The 26365-nt window shown below is 36.2% G+C and overlaps 2 long non-coding RNA genes across 6 annotated transcripts in view; both read left to right on the forward strand.

Moving 5' to 3' along the window:
• Positions 1 to 12081, forward strand: part of LOC115600598 — a 63877-nt gene extending 51796 nt beyond the window's left edge. For 4 of the 5 annotated variants that reach the window (XR_003989066.1, XR_003989069.1, XR_003989065.1 and 1 more), the window contains one exon: positions 4522 to 4989. This is a non-coding gene — a long non-coding RNA (uncharacterized LOC115600598). Of the gene's footprint in view, positions 1 to 4521; positions 4990 to 8432 lie in introns of those variants that run through there. The other variant, XR_003989067.1, reaches the window with a different exon arrangement.
• A 116-nt stretch (positions 12082 to 12197) lies between these two features.
• On the forward strand, positions 12198 to 15170 carry LOC115600601. Its single transcript, XR_003989072.1, has 2 exons — positions 12198 to 12276; positions 13152 to 15170. It is a non-coding gene; the product is annotated as an uncharacterized LOC115600601 (long non-coding RNA).
• The last annotated feature ends 11195 nt before the right edge of the window (positions 15171 to 26365 follow it).

A 26365-nucleotide genomic window follows, 5' to 3' on the forward strand; every position in this document is an offset into this window, starting at 1 on the left:
ACGTAATGAATAAGCTGTTTGATAGACAGTCAGCAGACTTCCGTGGGCAGAAAAACATGCAGCATGGTTAGACAACTCAAGACACCTGTGTTCACTAACCTTTTAACCCAGCACAGTTTATCTGCCCACAGCCACATCTAATCTGGCTGATTTTCCCCAGTTACAGAAGGGAATAGACTAGGAATAATTCAAATTAATTGGTCAGCCAGCAGAGCTGGGGGAGTTGCAAGCTTCTACCAATGGACGGTGATAAAACACTTTCAATCAGAACAGCTGCTTTTAGATGTAATGTTTGGCATTAAGAAAAGATGACTTGAGCAAACCCAGGCTGCCTGCAGTGTTTTATAAAATGTGCATATGATGACTTGTGCCAGAGGACACGTGGCATTGTATCTCTACAGTCAGCGGTATGAGCTTTTCATGGAAACATCTTTAACTGGCACAGTTATACCTGGAAAACTGGACTATTCACACCTTCACTTTCTTTTCTGTGTTAACTCACTCACTTTGTTTCTCTGTGCTGGAGTCAATAGATCTCACAAAGCAGCCCTGCGTCTTGCAAGCTGCTCAACAACTTTAAACACTGTGCTGAGGTGTAGATCTATAGATGCCTTCCACTTATTTATAGTCCTCAGATTGGGAGAACATTTTCTCAGAAACAGAAGGATCTGATTTACCTTCATTTATGCTGGCATTACAGCACTGATTTTGAAATCAGTATTTTGAGGTAATAGTTAGAAATCTAGCAGCGTTCCTGTATGAGCTGTCATCACCATCTGCACTTGATGTGATCTGCCATTGACTTTTTCTTAACCAGCCCAGCTGAAAAAAGACCTAGTTGAAAAAGAAAGCAAAAAGTATTTAGAGTAGTTTGAGTCCAGTTCACTGTGCCTGCAGAAACACTTCTGCTGGAGCAAGGCAAGAGAAGCAGCAGGGGCCGAAGCTGCTGCACAACTTCAAGTGTAGCCACATTCCTTGACATTTGAGTAGATGGCCAGACTGAGTTAAAATAAAATGGTTTTAGGTGGATTCTAATCTTTTCTTATAATAATGTTCCCCCCCCCCCCCCCCCATTCCAAATAGAACTCATCCTCAGAAGTCGTGTTTTTCTGGTGGATCTGTTCACACAATACTTTGTGTTGGCAGCTCATTTCTGTCTTAGTCATGTTTTCGTTTTTTCTGTAGCAGATGTTTACAATTACTCCTTAAAATGTTTCCATTTTCTGTGATCATTGAATGTGAATGAGGTGACATTTTTAAAAATAATTGTAGCTTTTTCTGGCCAGAACCATGTTGTTAGTTTCAAATAGTCTTTGTCTTTTAAACTGTGGTAAAGGTCTTATATCTTTCTAACAGCAGCATCTGCACTAGTTTACCTATTCTTCTTTTTGCTAAAATCAAAGTGTTATTTGTCATTATCTGACTTTATCTAGTATCTGGTAATCAGATGTGCATGTGTCTTTTTATCTAACCTTAAAGACATGAGGCCTATTCTCCTGAATTTGTGCTTGAGGATTTCTTGGGAGGACTGCAGAACAAATGGTATTATAGCAGCCCAAGCTTCTGAAATGCAAAGGAAGGTTTCTTTGCTTTTTTTCCATGAGTTTTTTCATTTGTTTTTATTGACCTCAATTTAGATCAAAGTTCTCATAAATAACTGCCATGTTGCCAACACCTGCAATTACACTGCATTGTTCATAACGCTTCAAATGTTCTCCAAAACCACATTTCTGGTAGTCATGCAAATTTTTGAGAAAGCTCATCCGTTTCTTCTTTTTTCTTCTTTTGCTTTGAAAAATAAAATTTCCATTTGCAGAAAAAGTATAAAAATATGCCATACATTTATCATAAAAAGTGCAGCATATATATTTTAAAAGATCAATTTTTTTTTTTTTTTTAATGCAGTCCCGTGACTTTTGGAGTGCTGACTCATGATTCTTGCATGCTTGACATCAGCAATACCACAACTGAGAGAAAATCTTTGTGAAAGATTCCTTTCTAGTCCTCTTGAGACAAAGGGATCCCCCAGGAAAAAAACCAGAGAAACAACTGTTTCTTATTCATGATATTTCTCCGTTAAAAACAAGCACAAACCCTAGCTTTAAAGCAAACAACCTAAAATATCTGCCAAACCATTCCTGCTTGCTTTCTTCACCATAAAGATTCAAAAAAAAAGTACAAACACATTTTTTCTTTTCTTTGCTAGGATAATGCTAAAACATATAATGTATAAAAATGAAACTTCTAGGATAATTTAATATCTTTTTCAATAAGCGGCTTCTTTCAATATGCCAGATTCTTTCCTCCTTCTTGTCAAGCAATAAGTCTGGCACTGGGGACAGACAATGACTTTTTCATAAACGATCATATGTTATTTTGAATTATATGGTGTATTTTTTTTAGTTTCCATAAAAGAAATATTTTTCTTTTATGATTTTTAATGATTTTTAAATGATTTTTTATTAATTTTATGATTACATTCCTTCTGCATAATTAAAATTGTTTTTCTTTACTAGGAATTCAGTATGCTGAGATAAATATGGACATTTGACTAGAAAAAAAAAAGCTACTTTTTGCTCTTAAATGAGAATTTTGTCCCATTAGTTGACCCACTTTCATTGCAGTACACTAGTAGATCCAAGACCTCAAGCTTCTACTTGTTGGACACAAGTGCAAATATTCCCTATTCCTAATAATACAGAAGGTAATCAGTAACTATATCATTGACATTGCTGGTAGCAGTGGTAGAGGGAATATAATATAACATATTATGCTGTCAATAAAAATTTGATTCTGGAACTGGCTGGCTTAGCAGTCAAAACTAGACTCCTCCATCAAGCAAAACTTCCGGTTAATCCCAAACAGTTTTTCTACATTAAAACTTAAGGATAAATTGCTTGTGGGTGAAATAAAAATGGTTGGTATGTGCTAGTATTAGAATAAATATTTTTGGCATAAACTCTTTCAGAGGCAAATCAGGTCAAAGGATGATTTACAAAATTGTCATTGTCATATGGCATTAATTTGATAGTTCATTTCAATTGACATCTGTGAGAAATAGTTGGACATGCCATTTCTCTTGCATTAACCAGACTTTTTAACTCATTATGCAAAGCTGAAAGCAAACAAACACAGTGAGATTGAAAAGTAAAACTATGCTCAAGTAAAGGTACACATTAACCAGCTAAATTCATACTATGAGTCTAAATCTGTCCTGTGCTATGTATTACCTTCAAATAGCAAATGCCATCAGAATTATCATTCATTGAGTGCTGTTCAGCACATAATATGAAACCTTCTCCAGCATCAGAGATCACTCCTCTTTTTCTATCCATTTGCTCTACATACAGACATGAACAAAAATACTACTATCACTTCTAAATACTTCTAATATTTCTAACACCATTACTACTACAAAAGTACTATTATTTCCTCACCATTAGCCTTTCAGAACAATATTGAAATCAGAGAAAATTTAAGTATCTTGTTCACAAAGTTGGATCTACTGAATAACAGACTATATGTAATTTGATCTGTGCTGCACTAGTCCGTTAGCTGATCATAAAGCTCATGCTGGGTGTCTATAATCATCAGTAAGCATATCACTAATTTAAGAATGACAGAGCATCACTTCATGACTGCCTCTTAGCAATATTATCCTAAATTTGTAGTAACTCTTTGTAACCACTCATTTACCAAGAAACTCTTTTTTTTCTTTCAAATTTAGTATTTTTAAACAACATCATATTTTCATGCTACCTCGGTAGGAATATATCTAAACAGAAAATATTTCCAATTTTTTTACGCTCTCACTTAGCAACATGGCATTAGGACACCACAAGCTTCAAATATATCGATAGCAGGTAAAAGGCCTTTATGTTTTTCCCTAGAAATGCACATCCAAGATGATTCTGTGTTGTTTGATCAACATGGGGGAGAAAAAGTCCTTTATATGACAATGTCTAGAGCATTTCAACAGTCTTAATGTGGCTTGAGCATGCCTATATGAGATCTTTTCTTTTGGGACTGCTCTCCCTCAGAATCAAAATCCTATTGTAATATCTTATGCTATCATCCTTTCCCTTCCTCTCAATTAAAAAAACAACAGTCTTTGAAGACTTCAGCTGAGTTTGTACTTTGTCTATATAGTGCATTGCTCTATTAATGTACAAAATATCATAGAGAGGAGCAATTATTTCTGCATTTGTATCACTTGGTTAAAAAATGTAAAGATTATTTACAAGTTTAGTGTGATTTCTGGAAAGAGCTCTAAGCCTGAAATCAGGGTAATCCTGGAATTTAAAAAATAATTTTGTAATATGAGTTCCTGGCTGTACAGATTGTTGTTGTAGATACGGCACAGTGTAGACTGAAAGGACCATTTGTTGGCTGTTTCTTTCTAACATAGTATATGAATCCCATTCTGAGGTGGTCTGCTGGTTGCCTGCAGTGCAGGAGAAGAAACTGTTTCTCTTTTCATATATAATTTTGCTTCTGTTTTTTGTATTGCATTCCTTACAGCACTGATGACTGACCATGACTACAGCTGGTGGAGGATGTCAGACTGATATGCAGTTGCTCTTACTCTACCAGAGTGCCCAGCTCGAGTGTCTTCCTCATATTAAATCAAGCTTCAGATGTCAGATCAATGAAGTATTTCCCCCAAATCAGATTGGTATGAACTATTAGATTTTTTTTATCTTCCTATCCTCAGGAGGTTTGAATTATCTAAAATAATTAGAGAATTTTGCCGCCCTTCTCCCCAACTACAAGTGAATGAGTCCAAAAGCAAAATATTTAGGAAATTAGTTCTTGTTTACAAAGATGAAGTCAAAAAGTTCTTTTTCTGTCCTCATAAAAGCTGTCCACATGCATGTCCGTAAAAGTACTACATGCAGTGCTATTTATGTTATTATGCTTTTAAATAAAATGTGTGCAAAGCTCCAAAGAATGTACCGTGATCAATTATTGCATTATGTTATCAATCAGAGCTGCCAAACTATCAAAATAAATGTCCAAAAGTCCTGTATTTAGAATACTAGGATTCTAAACAAGTACCAATTGAATAAATGCCTCTGCAATAGTGCACATGTATATAGTTACGATGACTTATAATAGGAGTAACTCCATCACCTGGTGATTGAAAACAGTGTACTTCAACTTGTTATTTACAGCCAGGCTTGTTTGTCTAGTGCCTGACTGGGCAAAAGTCCCCAGTCTTCCAAAAGGTGTCCGAACTTGTACAACCTTTCATTCAAAGTGATGTTAAATTGATAGACTGATACAAATGTAAGTGTTCTGACAAGTCAAAGAAGAGAAAGAAAATAAAAGCGACTTGAAGTGTTTTTCACAGGAACATATTACCCATAAATATCAATAATCTAAAGAGAATATAGTGGCAGTACAGACAGAAGGTACTCTTGCATAGTCTATCTTTTCATTATGGACACCATATGTTGAAATACAGTCCCTCAGAAAAAGAATGGAAATATTTCAAATATGCCTTTTCTTTGTTATGTTTTAGTGCACAGGTTTTTGTGTTAACAGTAGAAACAAATATACATGATTTCCTTGGCACATATTGTACCACACTGCAACAACATAATATTGTTAGCTAGCAATTAACCTAAGTATATTCATCCTCTAATTATCATATAACTTACTGTACCACCTAGCCTGAAGAACAGATTTAATCATGTTTATCCTATAGCTCTCCAGTGGTTTGTTTTCTGTAACACGATAAACAGCTGTTTACAGATAAAGATAATAAGCTGTGTTGAACCTCTCGCTTTGATTCTAGCCACATCATGTATCACTGAAATTACTGAGACTCATCATTAGATTAAATGGACAAATCCTGGCCCATCTACTTTATTAGCATTCTTTTACCAGGGATTTAGTAACCAGCCACTACGTAGAGACCCCTGCGATTAATTCAGCTACAAACCAATTTGGTCTTGCAGTATAAATAAATAGCTTGCCAACAAACTGGCATTCACAGAGGATTCTCATGTTCTCAAGAAACAGGTAAAACAGTTATGATGAAATGTCATTAGAAATATTGGCAGATCAGAGCTGAATGAAAGAATATACAAGAAATTATATTCGTATTAGTTAGCACTAACTCTTCAGAAATCCAGCTATTCCTTTCACCTACCATTGAGAGGACTAAAAGAAATATTTTATTAATGAATGAAATATTTCTGACAGGTTAAGTAAAAAAATATTTGCATGTATCTAAAAAATAGGTGCTGATTCAAAAGTTCGCACAAAGCAGCATCTGCGTAGGAATGATGCAAATTGGTCTCCACTTTCTGCACAGATATGTCCTCATCTTCGATACACCAGAAAAAAAAAATGCTAGGTCAGGGTAAGGAGTACATAAATTTGACATCTCTGAGACATTATAAAACTCATCTTTGAAAGACTGATTGCAATCTCTTGCACTATCTAATTTAGATTTCCTGTTTCACTCAAATGTTATGACATACTCAAAAATTAGGTTTACAGGGGCTATACGAGGGTCTATGGTCCTGTCTCTACCATTGCTGAGTATTACCTTCGAGCATCATCCCAACAGTAACTCTGTTATAGTATGTCCTTTTTTCACAGAGCAGACCTTAGGGATAAAATCCCTCACGACTAGAAAAAGACATTATACTACTGCTGCTCAAAGAACTTGTAGTGGGTTTTATTGCTACATTTTTGGAGTGGGGGTTCTACAAAAAACACTGTGGTTAAAAATGTACCATGACCTATCGCGTGGTACAGTTTGCTTCCAGTCAGCTGGACTGGAACAAGTGAAAACATGTAAACTTATAGTTCCTCTTACTCACTTGCTGCATTTTGAGCATTATATTGGAATATCAAATTAATTGATGCAGCTCCTGAACTCACCAAAGCTGGAATCATCGGCTTTTCATGCAAGGACAATGGAAAACCCATCATGACTTTCTCCACAGAACATTATACAGGAAGGCTGGTTCCCATCCAACACACACACATTATTTTACAAACATCTCTTTTTCTATTTAGGGTCATGAACAAAATATTTTGTAATAAGGAAGAGGTGAACATACTAGCATGACTTTGACTGGATTTTCATTTTGTGTTGATTTTCTTAGCATAAATATAGTGATTAACAATAATGTTTTATGAGCCTGTCTTGGTGAGACCGTACAGTCAGCATACCTGTTTGGTAGCTATTTTGAAAGTGACTTGACTGAATGATCTTAAGAATTTTACCTAAGAAGACTTGATTTGGTCAAGGACTTTTGCTTTCCCATTATAATGGCATCAATGAGTATGAAATAGATAATATATATAGCTGCTTTTTTCTGTTTAGCTAAGGTGTCAAACAGCCATATAAAGAACAGTGTCTGTGAGGTTCTGACAGATGGTACTTCATGTAACTTTCATGACTGCATTTACTCTTAATTGATCCTGCAGTACTATGCCCCTTATGGAGTGTTTTAAATCAATGTCAACCATAAAGGGGTACTAAACTGTACAATATCCTTTTTTGGTTGCAGTTAAAGATTACTTATTTATGAGGACATGAATAAAACTCTAAGTGTGTCAATGTAAATATCGCCAAAACTTTCAGAACTCTTTTTCTTTATTTCATAGATTGGAGAATGTCAGGCATCAAAGCGTGGATTTTTTCCTTTTTCCATCATGAAAGATTCAATAGGACCCTTTGAATGTCTTTCCTTCTCTTTTTTTCTGCATCACTTTATTAGCTGGATATGACTTTGGAAGTTCCATTATGCAACAAGAAAATGAAAGCAAGTGAAAGAGAGACTCTTCCAAAACTTGCAGTGTTCTGGCATTCACCCAGCACTTTCATGTTACTGAAACATACACTCTATTAGCTAAGACATGTATGGTTCTCACCAGAATGAACAGATCTTCTCAGCCGACAAGTCCCACCATGGACATTAATAGTAGCTCCTGAAAGCAATTGCTTCAGAAGAGCTATTCCTTTGTAACTTCATTTATGAATGTTCTTAACCCACTTGCACTGTACAGTAAGAATGACAACTCAGGGAGTGGCTGTGGATTATTCCATCAACCAGATCCCTTTATTTTGGGTTGGCCTTCTCATACATATTTCACAGCCTAAAGTACCTCCAAAGTACCACTCTAAACAAGACGTTTGTTATTATTTTCTTATTGGGAGCTGCTTATTTGGATCATCCAAAGAATGATCCAAAATCTTGGCTAAACCTGCCATGGTCACTGTATTTAGGTTAGTTTTTTGATGTTAATCTCTCTATAATCTGTCAAGGGAAGAGAACGCATGGAGAAATTAGTGAAGTTATGCTATACTGTTCCTGGAAACTTAAGAATCTCATACTGCTCATGATTGTTGACATAGAGCTGATGAATAAGAAGGCCATTCAGTTTATACATTACATTTCTCCTTTCAGATCCTCATCAAAATTAGGAGAGAATGAAACAGTATGGGAGACATCTGAAATATCATCAAAATCAAGATGAAAGAAAATAAAGATCGTAAATTAACTATAAAGACCATTAGCACTCATGAAATGTAATGCAAGGTAAAAGATCACACTGAAACAAAAATTAAAGAGGTACACAGAGAGAGCTCATTACCTTACTTGATTTTCCCTTTTATGGATTAGATTTTACACTTTTAGAAGTTTGAGTGGTTTTTTCCCAGTCAGAGCATAAGTTTTATAACTCACCTAGACCCAGAATTTTTATTCTGTAGGCAACTTCAGAGTCCCACACATTAAATATGTGACATATCATTCCACTACCGTGGAGCAGTTTGCCTCTGAGAACATAGCAGAGATTAGAGAGCTCAGAACTAACATATTCCTCAAACCTGAGTTTAACATGAATCTTATGGATGATGCTGAATTGCAACTGCTTCGAATTCAAAGACAGTTGTAATGTCTTTACTATCTCCATCCTGTATTTGACAGTAGAGCTCCATGTGCTTGGCGATTTTGCTACAGCTGTTCTTTGAAGGGTAAATTCCACTGAACAGGCAATCTGTGAAAGAAAGCTAATAAAAACACAACACCTGTTTGGCTGTGCAAGGAAGCACACAGCGCCTGCTGTGCTTACAGCAGCAACAGAAAAAAAAACCTATTGTCTTTGCAAAAATAACTAGCTTATTTTTGAACCAGAGATGATTCTTTCGTATCCTGACTTAAAATACAACTTATAACTTGGATTTGATTTTTTTTTTTTTTAATAACAGTAGAAGTTTTTCTAAACTATTCAGAAGAATGATACCAGGTTTGGCTCCAACCCAGCAAAGCACATGTTTAACCTTCTGCATGTCACTAGTTTCTGAAATCAGTGGGACTGCTTGCAGCCTGAAAGTAAATAATGTGCTTCAGTGCTCTACCACAATAAGACCTTTACAATTGTTTTACTCTGTACAGATAATTCTAGGAACTCTCACAGATCGTCTGTGACTTTCACATATGATAAAGAATCTCTACTATAGGTAGGAGGAAACCTTGCTACACATTTCTTTTTATTGCTTTATAGCCTTGTGTCCTATTTCTTTGCCAATCTGATACCAGAATTTAAATCTTGTTGGAGATTAGTTATAAGCAGAGGGAGTTAAATGCATATACAAAAAGGAGGCCTTTCTTGGCAAACAAAGAAAGGAAAACAGACATATATAATAAAGTAATGGCACATATATAAATTATATCTGAAACAAATAAAGGGTTCATTTAGCTCTGATGCTGAAAAAAAAAAAAAGGTTTGTTTGTCTATTTTTAACCTGCAAGGAGCAAAGGACTTTTATCTTTGCAAGACTGTCTTTGAAGAGACTATTTGGGGTACAGAATTTCATTAATGAAAATTATGTTAAATGCTTTTTTTGACCTGCAAACCTGGAACATACACTTAAGACAACCAGCACTGCTGGAAGCAAGTGGCCTGACTGCATGAGGACTGATTATTAACATCTTGACTGCAAGTGCTTGGAATTACTGTAAATACCTTTGAGACATCAGGAGCTATACTACCAAGGTTGACAGTTTTACGAAATAATTATGGCTATTGTCTCTGGGAGAATATTGTTGGAATTTGAGTAGACTCAATCTGAAAAGCACAAGCTTGTAAGGAACTTTTGAAAAAGAAAGAAAAATAAAATTGATTCCCCCCCCAAATATATTTTTCTGGCTTGCTCAGGCACCATCTAACAAATGGCATCACTTTAGTAAGAAATATTAGCCCTAGTCTTCTGAATACCAATCCATCTTTTTTTGTGCAATGAAAAATAAAGATTCAGCTCACCTACTTGTTGCTGGCTGAAGAGCCCTCTCTTACAATCAGTTTCTGATGAAACCTATTATGTGCATTTAAGGTGAGAAACTACTGCCTTCACCGTGGATGAAAAACAACTCTCACCTTTACCTCAGGATGCTAAAGCGGTTTATGAAATAATGCTTGTGCTATCAGCCTGAAAAATAAAGCTTAACCCAAAACACCCTCCCCTCCCTCCCCTTAGATATACAGCAAAGTTTCATGGAGCTTCACAATGAAGAAATGTGAGCAGACTGCTGCTGAGCTTGGCTGAAATTATACCTATGGTCTCATTTTTTTCAGTCACACCTTCATCCACACATTAGTTCCTACATTACTCCTGTCAAGCTGTGCTTAATACTTGCCCCAGGTGAAAGCCCTGACTCCTCCTTACCTACAGTGTCATTACACAGGTGGCAAAGTAGCAAGTCTTTAACAAAGCTGAGCTTAATTTATCGACCTGAATCTGGTGGGCAGGGTTGCCGTTTCAGGGTGTAAATACCCCTGCCCCCTTGCATCTGAGAAAATCACTGCTTTGCTGACAGAATGAGGAAATATTAGTGAAGAGAATATTGCCTGAATATGCTGATGAAAATTAAACTAGTGTTCATGGTATTTTGTCTAGCCGATGTTTGATTTGTCTGTTTCACTCTGCATCCTTTCTCAGGGAACAACACTGAAGGTTTATGCTCACTAATCTCTCCATCCACATAGCTTTTTAAGACAGAGAGATGCTTCGAATTCACTATGAGAGGTAAAAATCTAATACCTAGCACTCACATCTACCTCTGAGTTCAGTGATGTATTTCAGCCCTGCGCATCTGACATGCAGTAAAATATCAACATCTTACAGTACCAGATACTAATTAGAAAAAGAAATGCGTTAGATGTCAGGCCTCAAGAAAGCAAACTTAAAATTCTGACAGCAGCTGGAGAATGATAGCCATAATCAAGCATTGTCCCTGCTTAGATCTGTGCCAAACAACCTCGCTTACTTCCAGCTAATTCTCCATCAGAAACGATATTTCTTTACGATTCCAAAGAAACATGTTGTCAGTTCCCACCTGCTGGCATTGCTAGAAATAAAACCACAGTTGATCGGATGCAATAGGTCAGCAGAATAGTGCATTGAACTGTTTGTGCTTCTGAGCTGTGATACAGGGGATTCGCTAACATTTATTAACCCTTTCTCAAATCTTGGTGGTTGTTATGCTTTCATAAAGCAATAAGGTTTCAAAAATGGAAACACATCCTTTTAGCAATTTTGAAAGAAGCAAAATTTGGGCTTGGTGCCAGGCTAAAAGTTCGATATCATTTGAAAAACAAAATACATTAGAAAAGAAAGAAAATGCAGATGTCAGTCTAGTGACACAGAGTAATCTATTTGCTCAGCGCTTGTATTTTCCTACCAATTTAGTATTTTTCAAAAAGGACAATAAAAGAATTGTGCTCACTGCTAATTAATGACAAGCTGGTAAAAGCATCTATCCATTGTTCCATTTATTTCTTCATTTCCAGCAGTTAACAGCCCTGTTCTGAAATGAATCAATGTCGTTTACACAATGCTGTCACCCCTATTGTTTCTTTATCATCCTTGCATTTTCATAAATCGGAGGTGTTAATCCCTTAATGGCTTCTTTCAGAGCTCTAAAATGTATGCAAAATGGTAATCCATCCCCTAAACAATTCACATTTACGCAGGCACCCTCTTAAATGTGTTTACTATTAAAATGAATCCTTTGTTTGGATCTAACGCTATCTGTTTGTTTTCTAAACACTGAATCGTAGCAGGTATGCAGAGTCTAAGTGACTATCAAGTAACCCTGTCCTTTGGGAAGCATGGTTATTTGTCTCCAGAGGTGAAAGACTTTATTTTATTTTTTTTTTTCCTCAGTCGTATTACGTACAGATGAAATTGAGTACTTGCCTGTCAAATTTTGAAGGAAAAATCAAAGGCTTGATGCAAAGATTACTAAGGTAAGAAAAAGACACATATTGCCCTTAGTGGTCTTTGGTTTAGGCCTGAGGAAGCAGTGTTATACCCTCTCTCAGAGACTAGAAATGAAAACCATGACATTTATCCATAACAATTTAAAAGCAGCAGACTTTGCTGATAGATTCAATACCTTGGTATTCAGAAGTACAGTGGAGTGTGTGGTTAAATCTTTACAGAACTGGGACAGTAAAGTTTCTGGGACAGACTGCCCCTTACTGTCTGCAGAAATCTGTGTAGGCGCCTGGACAGCTGATCTCTGCAACCTTTTGTAGTTAGCATCAACAGAAATGTTCTTGCTCTCTGATACATTTTACAAGATTTTAAAAGTAAATTCTACACAGCTAATTGCTTCATCCCTTTCAAATATTTTTTTTTCCATTTGCTTTTAAAAAGGTCACTAGTCACTATCGATGCAAATACTTCACATCCACTTTCCTGAGCCTGATTTACAGGAATTTAAATAATTGAGTTTCTTGCATTGGCGTTATATGCCTTTGGGCCAGCACCAAAATGAACTGCATCGAAACAACTTTCTAGGAATTATATGCAGGCAAGTATAGGTTAATTTCTAGAATCAAAGTGCAACTCATTTAGAGCAAGATTTCAAACAAATTCAGATCTAAGGAAGGTACAGCTTGATGAGATATTATGCTAACATTGGGATCAAGATGAAAACAAATAAAACCCCAAACCTTAAAGCTGAAATGTCTGACAAATAATCAAACATTTCAATAACTTAGGGTGGAAAAAGAGCACTGGTGCTGATAGAAGTATCAGGATGAATCAAAAAATCCCTAGCAAAATAATACTTGAAACATCATTTGTGAACTTCTGTTTGATTCGCTTTTGTTTCAAGTTGCAGATTCTGTATCAGTTAGAAGTAACACTGAAGTTCTCCAACAATGTATAATTGTGTGATCTGTGCTGCTCAAAGGATGGATCCTTGGAGTACTGACAGAAAGAGAGAGAAGATCAAGGCTTGGCAGTGACCGTAACATGCTGCTACACAGCAGGCAAACATTGGAGTTGAGCAGCTGCACCAAGGCGGGTTGAGCTGCCTTTTTCCTTTATGCTCTTGTTTTGACTTGTGTTAATCACCCATTGTCCTAGGTGGGAGAGCTAAATTAAAGGTCAGGGTGATCGAATAGAGCTCCCATTCAATTAGAGGAGGCAGGTCACTTCAAACTCCACTGCACAAGGAGGTGATAAGTAGGAATTAGAAGTATACCTGGAGAGGTGTGTCATTTAGAAGTTGGTACCAATAGCCTAATTTTAACTGAAACTAAATGAAAATACCCTGTAGTCTTCCCAAAGGTTCAACATCTGCCAGCACTGAAAAATGGAGGTCTCTGAAATTCTTCTTTTGCCATGAACTTACAGCACTAATTTTCAGAAGTATAAGTGTAGCACAATGGGAGAATCAAAGAAGATGGGAACAAATGGAAAAAAAAAAAATCACCTTGAACACTTCCTGTGCATTGTTTTAGGATAATCTGCTGCATGTTCATGACATACTGTCAAATTAGATGGCCATTTCATAAATATTTTTAGGCATAGAGAGAAATTTTACTCTGTAGAATTTTCAGCCTTTTGTGTGTGCTGGGATCTTCCCCAGTGAGAGGTATCAATAAGAATCATTCACTTGCCTGTATTTATGTACATTTCCTACCAAATAAAAACTAACAGGTTTCACAGGTTTTAGAAGAATGGCCGTTCTCATAAGATTTCAAGCTAAATTTCCCTGGGTGTAGAGGTTTTGAATAAACTTTGCATGTGAATCCAAAGTGACATATACTGTGATCCACAGGCTTTGCCAGGCATTCTTCATTATTCATTAGCTTTCACTAAACAATGTGGGATCTGTGGACAGTAGCATACCTTGTCTTCTAGGCAGGTGGGGGAAGGGTACACTTTGACCCATAAGCTACTGAGTTATGTCAACACTTGAGTTAAATCAGTAGTTACACCCTTCATGGAAACTTATGGACCACATCTTATGCACTCTGGTGATTTCCCTCAGGCTTTTTGTTTGATAGAGATACTAAAAAATCCCTCTGTGGTGTATGGAGTACACCTTTCCTTGATAGAACAACACAGAATGAAGAATAAAGGGTTAGTATCATATCTGTGTCTAAGTTAATTTCTCTTGATGTGATATCAAAGTACTAGGGCAATCAACAACATGTGATTTGAAAACAGAAAATTGAAATCATCAGTTCTCCAAAGACCAACAATGCAATTGTTCCAGGGATAAAAGGGTTGCAGATAAATTGGAAATGTCACTCTCCAACCACAGGTAGAAATGTCATAGTTATTTGGGCATAAACCCATCCTCTTCCTGTGGCATAATGTAATTTTTGAGGCTTCTAGGCTCCTACACTGACATGTTCTCTATTCGCAATACATTGTGCGGGGATGGATTGCTGTGCTTTGAGTGTGAGGAGTGGACATCTTTGATCAAAGCAAGTACTGACAAACTGTATGTGAATTAATGAAAAGGATGAAAAAGAGACAGATCTGGAGCTGTTTTCCAGTGATTTTAATTTAAATATTTTCTGTTTATAAAAATGTCTTTATCTATGTTCTTTTTTTTTTTCCATTGAGAATAACCATGCAACATGACCAAAAAGTCATGATCTGACTTTGAATATGATGGAATTCTTTCTACAGCAAAGCAAATAGCAGCATTTCTGTAGCTCTATGTAGAGCAGCATTTCTGTAGCTCCATGACTTAGAGCTACAGAAGTTCTAAGTCATGGAGGAGGCAAAATAATTGTCATTTGCCAGAAGAGTTCCCAAATATTCTGCAATATATATTTTTCAAAGCTATCACCTGAAGAATTATCCTCAAATAAACTTGAACTTATGGGCACGATATTCTGAGTCTGTATTTTTTAAACTTAATTCTGATGCAAAGGCAACTACTCTGATTGTTTTGATTTAATCAAAATGGGCTGTTAAATCTCTAATTCTAACGTCTTTTCAATCTTTGCTCAAAGTGACACACAGGTACTCTGTGACTGTGCATTGTGAAGTTAACAACTTGTTATTTGGCCTATCAGTTGTTGAATATTCAGCCCCTTGTTGGAATTGTTCAAAATGTAAAACTACTTCTGCTTTTATCACTCCTGTCTCTCAATTCATTCTTAGAGATCATAGTTTTTCCAGAAATCAATTAAGAAAAACACAGAGCTGTTGTATTTTTAACTTCAGAAGCTGAAGGTATCCAGACCCTCTTTGTAGTTGCAGGAAGAAAAGAATTAGGAGGAGGAAGAATAAAATAAATATTTCACCTTCTAGTGATAACTCAATACAGAAATATACCTGGGTTTAAAGACTTTGTCAACAATTTATTACAAACTTAAAATAGTCCATGTATTATTTTAAGATAACCACAGGAGTTACCAATCAAAATTTTATATGATTCCATTATATTCTTTGAGGATTGAAAGATTAACTGAATCCTGCATTAGGTTTTTTTGTTTATTTGTTTGTTTTTTAACAACAGCCATGGAAATTCATGGATTTTTTAAGCCTCAGTATAATCAGAGGAAATAATTTTAGTTGGTAAGAACTGTTCAACCTGTTGAGAAAAATACCAACTGTTTAAACAACAAACCAATTAAGGCTTATATTTAAAACTAACATAAAATTTCATAATAAACATTAAGATTTTCAGGTAAGGCTATCAAATACATAATCAGACCACTGTAATTAAGGCCATCCTAACAGTTTTTTAGAAATAATTGTCAAACCTCACATATGTCACATCTAGCTATCTACATGCATACTTAGTGGCTAGAGTGAATTGGGACTCTGTCAGCTGATTATTTCTGTAATCAAATGCCTCTTTGATAAAATGAAGCATCACTTGAATATCATTGAATGGAATTAAACAAAGAGTATTTATTAAATTGTTTCTAGCTACCATCACAGTTGGGAACATTTTAAGTAATTCTTGTTCATATTAGTATTTCTTTTTGTTTATCATTGAGAGCAGCTGTCATGGATGGAGAAAGTCAGCATTTCTATAACATTTGTGTGATGAAAAATACTTTTTGCTTAACAAATCGCTAACCTCTCACTGGTGAATTATTTGCAGAATTTAGCTACAGTTTATTCACTATAAAATTCATATCCTGTCAACCAAACTGGAAGAAAAATATTCTTAGCCAAATGATGCAGAATTTTATGTGCCTGATCTAAATCTTACTGAAATCAGTAGAGACCCCTACAGACTTCAGTAGGCTTTGGATGAAGCTCTAGGTGTAGACTAGCTTTAGTGAAACATTATTTTGATGTTATTTTTGTGATCTCATACCATCTACTCAATGGACTTGTTTACCCCACAATGCTAGCACCTTCTGGCCTAGGCTGGTCTAGGTCTTCAATGAAAGGATCATGTCTACTTTTATTTAGCTTTGATTAACATCATTAACCTATCATACGCTGAAGCTACTTGCAGAGCAAATTGGTAAGCCAATTTCAGCCAGCAATATAAAGCAAAGAACAGCTTGGATTGTCAGATAAACATACCCAGAGGTGCAGTTAGGATGCTGAAATTATTAGGTGAATGATAGGAAGCCAAAAAATCAGTGAGCCACTTGAGCAGAGAGTATAAACATAAATATACAAAAGCATGCCACAATGCATGCATATTTTATGTTGATGTGTTAATACATTATCTGCTAAGAATTTATTTAAACCATTTTTGTATTCCCTGCAATTAATTTATCTGCATAAAGAAGAGCTACTTCAGGCTCACTTAACAGGACAGTGCCTTATGAACAAGCAACCCTGTATGTTTTCAACTGCTGTTTATAATTCTTCATGCTCATATCTACAATTCATGAGTAAATTGGCTTGTGAATGTTTCCATAAAGGTTGAACAAAGTATGGTGCTGTTAACACTCGCACTGTCATGCACAGAATCGAAATGTGCACACTCTCATTCTATTCATCACAGCTCAAAGACATTTTGGCAATGATGTTATCCAAATATTATTAAAACTTTGAACCCTGTCCCCATAAATTATAGCAAAATGGCTTTAGAGCCATTAGGCAAGGGGGATGTATGGGCTCCAGTTGCTTTGGAGTAATTATGTGCTTAAAAGGAAGCGTGGCTAAGCATTCTACCAGTAAAAAGAGAAAAGCTATGATCATTTGTTACTGCTTCAGTGCTGTACACAGTATTGCTCACACAGGTCAAGCCAACCTTACAGCAGGACAATTATCTGCCTAGAGAGACCAAACATCTGTTATTAAGTACGCAGAGGCACCACTGCAGCATGTTAGAAATCTTGTCCACTTCATTGGTTTGGCTTATGGTGATGTACTTCAAACACTTGGCTAACCCTGTACAACATCCCCCCTTCTTATTGTTACTACAAGAGTTCAGCTTTGAAATATGCACTACCTTCACTCCCCCATTGCTTCCTCTAATATGCGCACAGCTGTTAAAGATGATGGTGTAACTTTAGATGAGTCGTTCTTTCTCTTCTCATTTCTCTCTCTCTCCCCCTCCTTTCTTCAAAATGTGTTTTGAGATGTTCTTGTACATTTATAAATTACCCGCTGAGAGACACTGTGGAGATCAGGAGTGGTGCAAAAGCACAGGGACACATAGTTTTTATACTATAAAACAAACATTGCTCGATTTCAAACATTCCCTAAACTGGCCAACAATGTGATGGATGCCTTTTCACACAATAGTTATGAAATAAGTGTTTAAAACAAGCGGCAGCAGTGGAACAGATGTCACTCACCTGCACTCACTGACAAACAGGTAGAATAATCCTCTCCCACCAGACTGATTATGCACCTGGAGTGAGGAGATTCTTAACTGTACACAATATGTTCCACTTTTTAATAGCTCTGATGTGAAGAGACAACAATTTTCCCCCTTCTGATAGAAACTGCAGATGTAACTGACGCATTTGCTTTCGTAGGGCATAACAAGAGCACTAAAAAAGAGTAATGAATGGGTGGCAGAGATGTCAGGGTTAGAAATTAGATCTATCTTATCTGTCTCGGATTTTTCTAAGGAGTCTATCATAGTGCAATAATCAAACCTCTGGAGGTGATGTTAGGTGGGAAAGCTACAGAAATTAAAGATTCTAAGTATATTTTTTTCTACAGGCTTTGATGAAAAATGTACAACTTCAGTATCTGCTTTATACACACTGTACTATTGTAAGAGGAGCTGAAACAACAGGCAGATTTATGCTGTCCTGAGATTCTATCAGCATAAACTTCTCTCTAAAGAAACTCAGATTTCTGTATCTTAAAAGCAAATAATATAATACCCTGGGATGAAAAACAGAGGTCCACAGTGCTGCATGCATAGGTAAAAAGGAAAATAAAATTAAAATGAACGGGATCGCAAGAGGCAAAAACAGTCCTCTGTTAGATGACATTATTGTGTATTTACCAGATTATTTTGCCCCTTAGCAGAGAAAGGGCTTCAGAGAAAAAGGCATACCTCATGACTATGATGCGTATTTCGATTCAGACTTTCCCATCTACATTATACTCTCCTTTCAATATGCACGCTTCTATATAAAAGACAAGTAAGGCAGAGAGTTTGAAACTGGATCAGTGAAGAGGAGTGTGTCTTCTGTCTGAAGTTTGAATTCATTCATGCCTAGCCTCAAAGGAATTACGGAATCGATTCAAAACACACCTGTAAAGGAACAACTTCAGGTTTTTTAGCTTTTTTAGGTTTTTTTAATTTCAAATTTGTTTGTTCTAAAGCCAAGCTCACAAACTCCTCAGATATACTCCTCTCACAGTTATAGCAGACACTGTGTCTATAGTGGGTCTGTTTGTCAAACAACAGGCAAAGAATTTAAGACCTATTTCATCAGGCAGTATTTCGGGCAAGTCTGAAAATGGGTGCACTATCTGAAAGATTTGATTAATCGTTCTAAGATGACATTCCTGGAAAGAATTTCAACTGAATAGGTACATTCCTTTGAATCACCATTGACTTTCATCAGTGATAAGCCTTGTAACATTTTCAGTACACTCACAGCAATGGTCTGAATGGAAGAAAGAAAACTGAGCCTTTTGAATAGGCTCTTTCAGAGGGTATATGTTGTATAAGTTCATATAGCCTTTCTAGAATCTTGTTTGGTAGGGAAATACATTGCACAAAGTATCCAGAACTCGGATAGTTTAGCATTACATTTGATTTAATTGGGTCACAAGAATTTGGGAATCATGAAAGTTATCAACTCAAAAGCAACCTATAACATTCAAGGGTTCTCTGCTTCAGTGAAAGTAATTTTAATTATTCAAAGAGAAGAGGGGAACTCACCTGCTGCTTTTCAAAGCAGGTACGATTTTACCATGGAGGCTGTTTTCTATCATGGAGAAATGGTCATAACACAGCACAGTCTGCAAGCCTCCTGATAATCCCAGCTGCAGCATGCTACAAGCCAAAGGCCAAAGTTTTGGGTGAGAAAGAGAGGTGCCAGGACATCACAGAGAGCTAAAATAACTTAAAAAAAATCACTCAGAAGTTGTAGTGAATTAATTAAGTGATTATATATTTAGGTAAGAAACAAATTTAAGAGTACAGGCCAGGCAGAACAAGATGACACCTCTACAGAGATGTAGTTTGAATAGAGAAAACACAGTAACTAGAATAAGATGCCTTTGTGGAATGTGTGGATAGAAAGTGCATAGAATAAAAACCATGATCACGAAAAGAAAATTTCATAAATAGATATTCATCCCTTAGTGACTGGTGCTGCACACAATGCATATTAATTAATGCAGTCTTGCAACTCCCTGCACTCTTTATATTTGACTATTATCAGTTATCATAAGACTTCATACGGCAGACAGCACATTAGCCACTTACATGCCTTATCATGTAGTCTAGTGTCTCTACACTATTTCTGTTTGTACACTTACATAAACAAAGAAGTATTTGTAAAATATATAATAATAATATCTGATTGCTATTTAACGTGGGTATTTTTTTATGCAGCAATGAAAAACTAGAATCTGTAAAAATATTTTCAAACATTGTCTGAATTCAGAATATAGAGGAATTGTTCAGTAGAAGGAAGATATTCTCTGACACATGAGACTTTGAAGAGCATGAATGGAAGTACTGTGGAAATGGCTTAACTTTAGGAAGGGCAAACATACCCTGCCAAGGAAAGTCATTAGCACATGAGAGTTATAGTTTTTGAATTGTAACAAGATGGTTTTTTTCTGTAAGTGTAAACAGGAAAATCACAGGATTGTACACATGTGAAAGAGGAGACTTACGATGTGGCGGCAAACCTGTTAATATTTGAGAAGAGAGATCTGACTAAGAATCTTTACTAGGAGAACATCCCTTTCAACTAAAAGTTAACAGTCTTTTATTGTTCCCAACTCCCAGCTTCTGAGCCAGGATAATACTGGGTGTGCCACCTCCATAGTCTCCACCAAGTGCTCTCTCTCCATATCATCACGAAATTTATTGTTTGATTTCTTAGTATCAAGGCAGTTAGCAAGCTACTTAAAGAGTCCATCCCTCCCAGCCTTAGCATTGAAATGATTATTTTTCCTTACCTCTTTCTGTTTTTTCTGATACAGTATATAGGTTGAGTCTATACAATCACTTGTCAGAGAATAGGGGAGCAGAAAGGGAGATGATGTCCACATGTCCTCTCACTATTCTCATAGTTAACAAAGCTTCTGTCTGACCTGTACTAAATTGTACTTACACTATTACACTCTTGGAGTTCCCAGATTCTCCAACACAGAACACAGAGATGTGACGTATAAATGATGTCTTGGATATTCCATTAATATAGTCTGTAGAGATACATAAAATGCAAGGAGGAAAGCAGAAAAAGAAAGGCAAATTAGTGTGGCAATCCACCAATCCTTGGAGTCTAAATTATGTTTCTTTGCTTCAGCATTCATGCCTTTTTATTCACACATAAGATTTCTGAATTTGTCTGTGTTTGTAGAGGGAATTGATATCTCTTCTTCCCTTCTGAAACAAGGCTTGGCATGAATAGTACTCTTGGGATAAACAGGCCTTAATAGTCACTACTGAATTAAGTACCTAATTTGCTATCAACTTCATTGTGAACAATTAAATGGCACACTTGGATTCTCACTACCATGTTCCAAATGCTCTACCTTCTGACACGTGATCCAAAGGGGCTTTCTACAGAGCCCCGTGGCTGTGGCATTATTTCAGGACTCAGTTTGTAAATATGTACAATTACTGGCTCATTACCAGGTTAATGGAAAAATATGTCAGAATGGAGAACATTTTTACAGTATAACTGTTTTGTTGCAGTAAGACATAATGAAGATTGTTACTTTTTAAGGGAAAAATCTTACTCTAGACAAAACAACACATCATTTGGGTCTATACACAGAGATACTGAAATCATGCTTAATTGAGAAAGCCTATTAATTCAAATTTCCTGCTCAATTATACCATTTTTGCTTATATTTTGTGGGAGGAAAATTACATTTTCTGTACTGTGACCAAAGTTTTTTCCAACAAATATCACATAAATATCACATTCTCTGTAAAGTAAAAAAAGAAACCAAAAAAAAAAAAAAAAAAAGAACCTGGAGCAGGATAGAAATCACTAACAGCACAGAGTTTGAACAATAGTGAACAGCAACAGTTCATCAAGGAACCTCCTCCTCCTGACTGCTTCACCCAAAGTCAACTTCAGTGCTTTTTCCATGCTCCCAGACTTCTTTGACAGCCTAGTGGAACTTGCATTATTCCGTCCCTTAATATTTTTTAAACTCCATTTCCATATTTCGTGTAAATATTGATTGTCCAAGAGATATATAGCCACTGAAACAGATTTCAAGCAGTTTTTTTTATCTGAAGAAGCCTCCAGGAAGAAAGGAGAAACCCAATAAAAAAAGCAGGTTAAAAAGGAGAAGCGTGGGAATGAGCTTGTCAAAGAGGGTTTTTGATCTGTCTCACAAAATATTTGACTATGTGAGGAGACAAGTACAAGTAGATGAAATTTTCCATATAAGAAAACTCCTCCACAGTCTAGCTTCAAAACAAAGACGTACACACATTAATGTCAACCATTCTGTGCCAACTGATTAATTTTTGTAATCTTGTTTTAGGTTTCCTCTTCAATTGTCAGTTGTAGTTTCTTAAGAAATCTGCATGCAGCTGCATTTTTAAGCACTCTCTCTACTCAAATGAACTAATCTCTTATATTGTACTTGTCAAAAAAACCCCTTTCAATATTCTTTTTCCCCAGGAAGGCATAATTGATGGTAAAGTACATTTTCTCAAGACCTTCCCTTACTGAGAGGACATATGTGAGACTGTAGGCATGATTTTGAACTATGTTTTCCCTTCTTGACAACAGACAGTCTAGTCTGTATTTCTAAAGTACTTACTTCTTTATGCAGGTGAATGGCAAAAACACCATTCAACCTGAAGAAAAAAATTACTTCACGCAGGTATGATTGCACTCTCAAACAGGTGAGAAGAACGTATATTTTTACAAAGTTATTTTAAATCTTTGTGTTGATACTACAAAGTTACTGCTTCCTGAGGGCAGCTGCCTTGTACTGGTCATAATGTAGATCTAGTTTCAGACACCAAGTTATAAACAAAGAGCCCCCCTAAGGGTATGTGAAAAAAATGCTTTAGGTGTCAAGTCAATTTCCAAATTTCCATGACAAATTTGAGAATCAGTTTTTTACTATGGTTGCTACTTTCTCTCACTGCTGGATTGTGGTGAAACTGGAAAATAACCTAAATAGTTAACATGCAATGAAAATTCAGTAGCCTATAGGGAAAAATCTTTCACTCCATTTTCAAGAAGACAAACATCCAACCAAAACATTAACAGTTTCGGTTAGCAATAATCACCCTGGTAAGCAATCTAAGCAGGGATTGTATAGACATGGCAATGAAGCTAAAATTGAATATTAATATGGTCTTTCTAAGTTTAGTTGGTAGATTAAATCAGGAAAAGTGCCCTGTCTAGACAGTCTCAGCTTTGTAAATAAAGGAAAGACCCCATTCCCTAAGTGTTTATCCAGTCCTTTTATGTGTTCACCTGAAAAGACAGACACACATATTCAAGTTCACTCCAAGGTTTAAGAAAAGCCATATATTCTTTTTAGAGAATATATTGGACACTTGGATTCAAAATTATAGAAAGTTTTTGTTGGACCTTTCAGCAATTCTGTAGTGTTTATATGAGAGTGATTCTGCCACTAAATTATTTGCAAATGTTCCTCTTTCAGGGGGACTTGGAGCCAAATTATAATAAGCAAGAGCACATTTATCCAGATTAAAAGATACAATTAGTCTGTCTGATTCATAAACCTAAAAAGTACTACTTACACTAAGTTATTGTTTTTATGACAAAAGAAGACATCCTGGCAGAACAATAAAGTCAGTGCCATGGCTAAGAACCTTGCAATTTACTCCAAACAGTAAAAAAAAATCAGATTAGGGATACAGCAATTCAAAATCAGTAGAACTGAAATATTATCAAGCCAAAGGTAAGTCTGACAGTACAAGTATATACACATATAACTGTATATGTCTGATTCTTTTTCATATCAAAGCCATTTTTATGTTATGGCATGGGTGAAATTTTAATCCTATTAAAATCACACGCATAATCTCACTGAACTGCAGTAAAACTAGGCTCTCACATAAAATGGATCTTTTCCAGTAAGCATTCAGGCCCAAACCAGCTTCACTTTACAGCTCCAGTAGGACCTATCTTAGTATAAATTAAAATGAAAATTAGGTTTCCATGTGTGCAAATATATACACATTTAATATATTTATTTGCACACATATTGAATTACAAACTGATTCCTTTAGACACCACACCTTAAAATAATTTTTGTTCACTAAATTTAGTATTAATAACAAATAATGCATCAGTCACTACTTGTGGAGTGGGGGGTGGACAGAATTGAATCCATCTGCTATTTTACAAACCATTATTCTCAATGTAATAAATACATTAAGAGTATTATACTCTGAAAGATTTTGCTATGATCTGTACTACTTCCATTCAAGCATTTCAAAACAAAGTGTTTTGCTACTATGATTCTCATTTCTCCTTAAAGCCTGAAATGCGTGCTGCGTGTGTGAAACTTGTACCTGTCTCAGCTGTGGTTGCACACAACACTGCTAGTAAAGTGAATTGTGGTCATAAAGCATGGGTATCTGTGATGGGCAGCAAGGCATCTTCAGCAAGAATTCTTCCCAGCCTGGAAAACTGTGTGTGATCATTGTGACCTGAAAAGGTGCTACCCTAATGAATAGCATTTCATCAGCCAATTCAAAGTTAGCGGTTCCACCATCTGATGCTGCTAAGTAGTCTGCTGAGCCACATACAGGCCAATATTACTGGTTTTACACCACTGGCTTCCAAAATTGCTTATACAATATAGGACTAGGAGCCATGTTGTGCTTTCCTTCACAGGAGATCACTGAGATCATCAAGAAAAAGAGGTATTTTTTTCCAGGGTACACTATAGTATTTTTGAAGAAAGGCCATCCCCTGATTTTGGAAGACTCGTGACAGCAGGATCTCCTGAACAGCTATCTCAAGTGGGAAATGGTAATTGTGTTCCCATGTCTCTTCAAAGTAGAAAATCTGCTTCTGGAAGGCAGTTTCCCATCTGCTGCTGAGTACTATGATGTTATAAGTGTGACCATAGCCTAAGCAGTTTCAGGATGACAGTGAAATGTGCATTTTTAAGACTAAAGGGAGAAGGAAAACCCTGATGTCGAGACAGGAAGCTAATGAGTCTTGCAAGAGCTGAGTCTGCTATACGCTATCTTCGTGAGAAAAGGATATGAGCAAAAAGTGCTTTGCAAGAGATAGGAAGAAGCCATTGGAAAAATTTGTTGAATGTTTTGAGAGCCAAAGAGAAGATATATAAACAAACCCCAAACAAACAACCCTTTCTTTGAGCTATTATACTCATGCTTTGAATCTAGTATTTTTTGTGAACATGTACATTTGTATAGGTACATATTATTGCACATCTTCCTGTGTATAGGTAGTTCTGCAAGGAATTAATCTTGTCTCATGTGTCAATCTTATCATATTCATGTGGGTTTTTTAATTATATAGCACATTTAGATTTATTAAGTACAAGTATGGATTTTATGGCAAATAATGTCAGGCATTACAAGGAATTACATAAGACTCAAAATCTGGACTGCAGAAGTAACATTGGTGAGATATAAATAAGTAATAATACATAAATTGAAGACTAGAAGCAGCAAAAGTTTTCACTAAACATCATACAGAATGACCTTGGGGGAAATTGAACACTCTGCTGTCCCTTGGAGATAACGGCAAAAAACTTCACTGGGCAGAAAGTGAAGCATTCCTACTTAGTAAACAGAGTAGATGAACACTCTCCCAGGCTGGTATCTTAAAGGACAATGCTTGGTTACATTCCTGCAATTAAACGGGAAAAACAGCACCCAGTAAGGATGCAAGGAGAATGTAAGTCATCAGTGAGTGGAAAATAAGGACTTGACAAATATGCAACAGTTGCTCCAAACGAGTGCATCATTTTCTACTTTTTCACAGACACAGCTGCCTTTCAAAATGTTTTAATAATCACACATTAAAATACCAGATGATAGACAAAATATATACATATAAGCTCTCTAAATAACTGAAGATATCCTACAAGGCTTAGCATGTAGACATGGTAAAGTTAAGGGTTACCCTTCAGGACCAAAGTCTGCTTCCTTTCATGCACACCTATCTACACACATGCCCACCCTGCCACCCCAGATTCCGGTTTGACCACAGTTATTTTCCTATTCATAAAGCTTATGATGTGGGAGTACTCTCGTAAAATTAGTAAAGCAAGCATGACAGAAAGATGAAAGGAACAAATATCACAGCACACAGGTATTTCTGCCTCTCTCTAGTTTCTTGGCAGTATCCACACTTTTGATGAACCCTATGTTCAGTTCTGATACACCTTCAGAGTAGCTACAAAATCTGAAATCCTGGGTAATGGTCTTGTGGTTGGCTGAGGATGATTTCTCTGCTACATTAAACT

This window comes from Strigops habroptila, chromosome Z (genome assembly GCF_004027225.2).
Source record: "Strigops habroptila isolate Jane chromosome Z, bStrHab1.2.pri, whole genome shotgun sequence".
NCBI classification, from domain to species: domain Eukaryota; kingdom Metazoa; phylum Chordata; class Aves; order Psittaciformes; family Psittacidae; genus Strigops; species Strigops habroptila.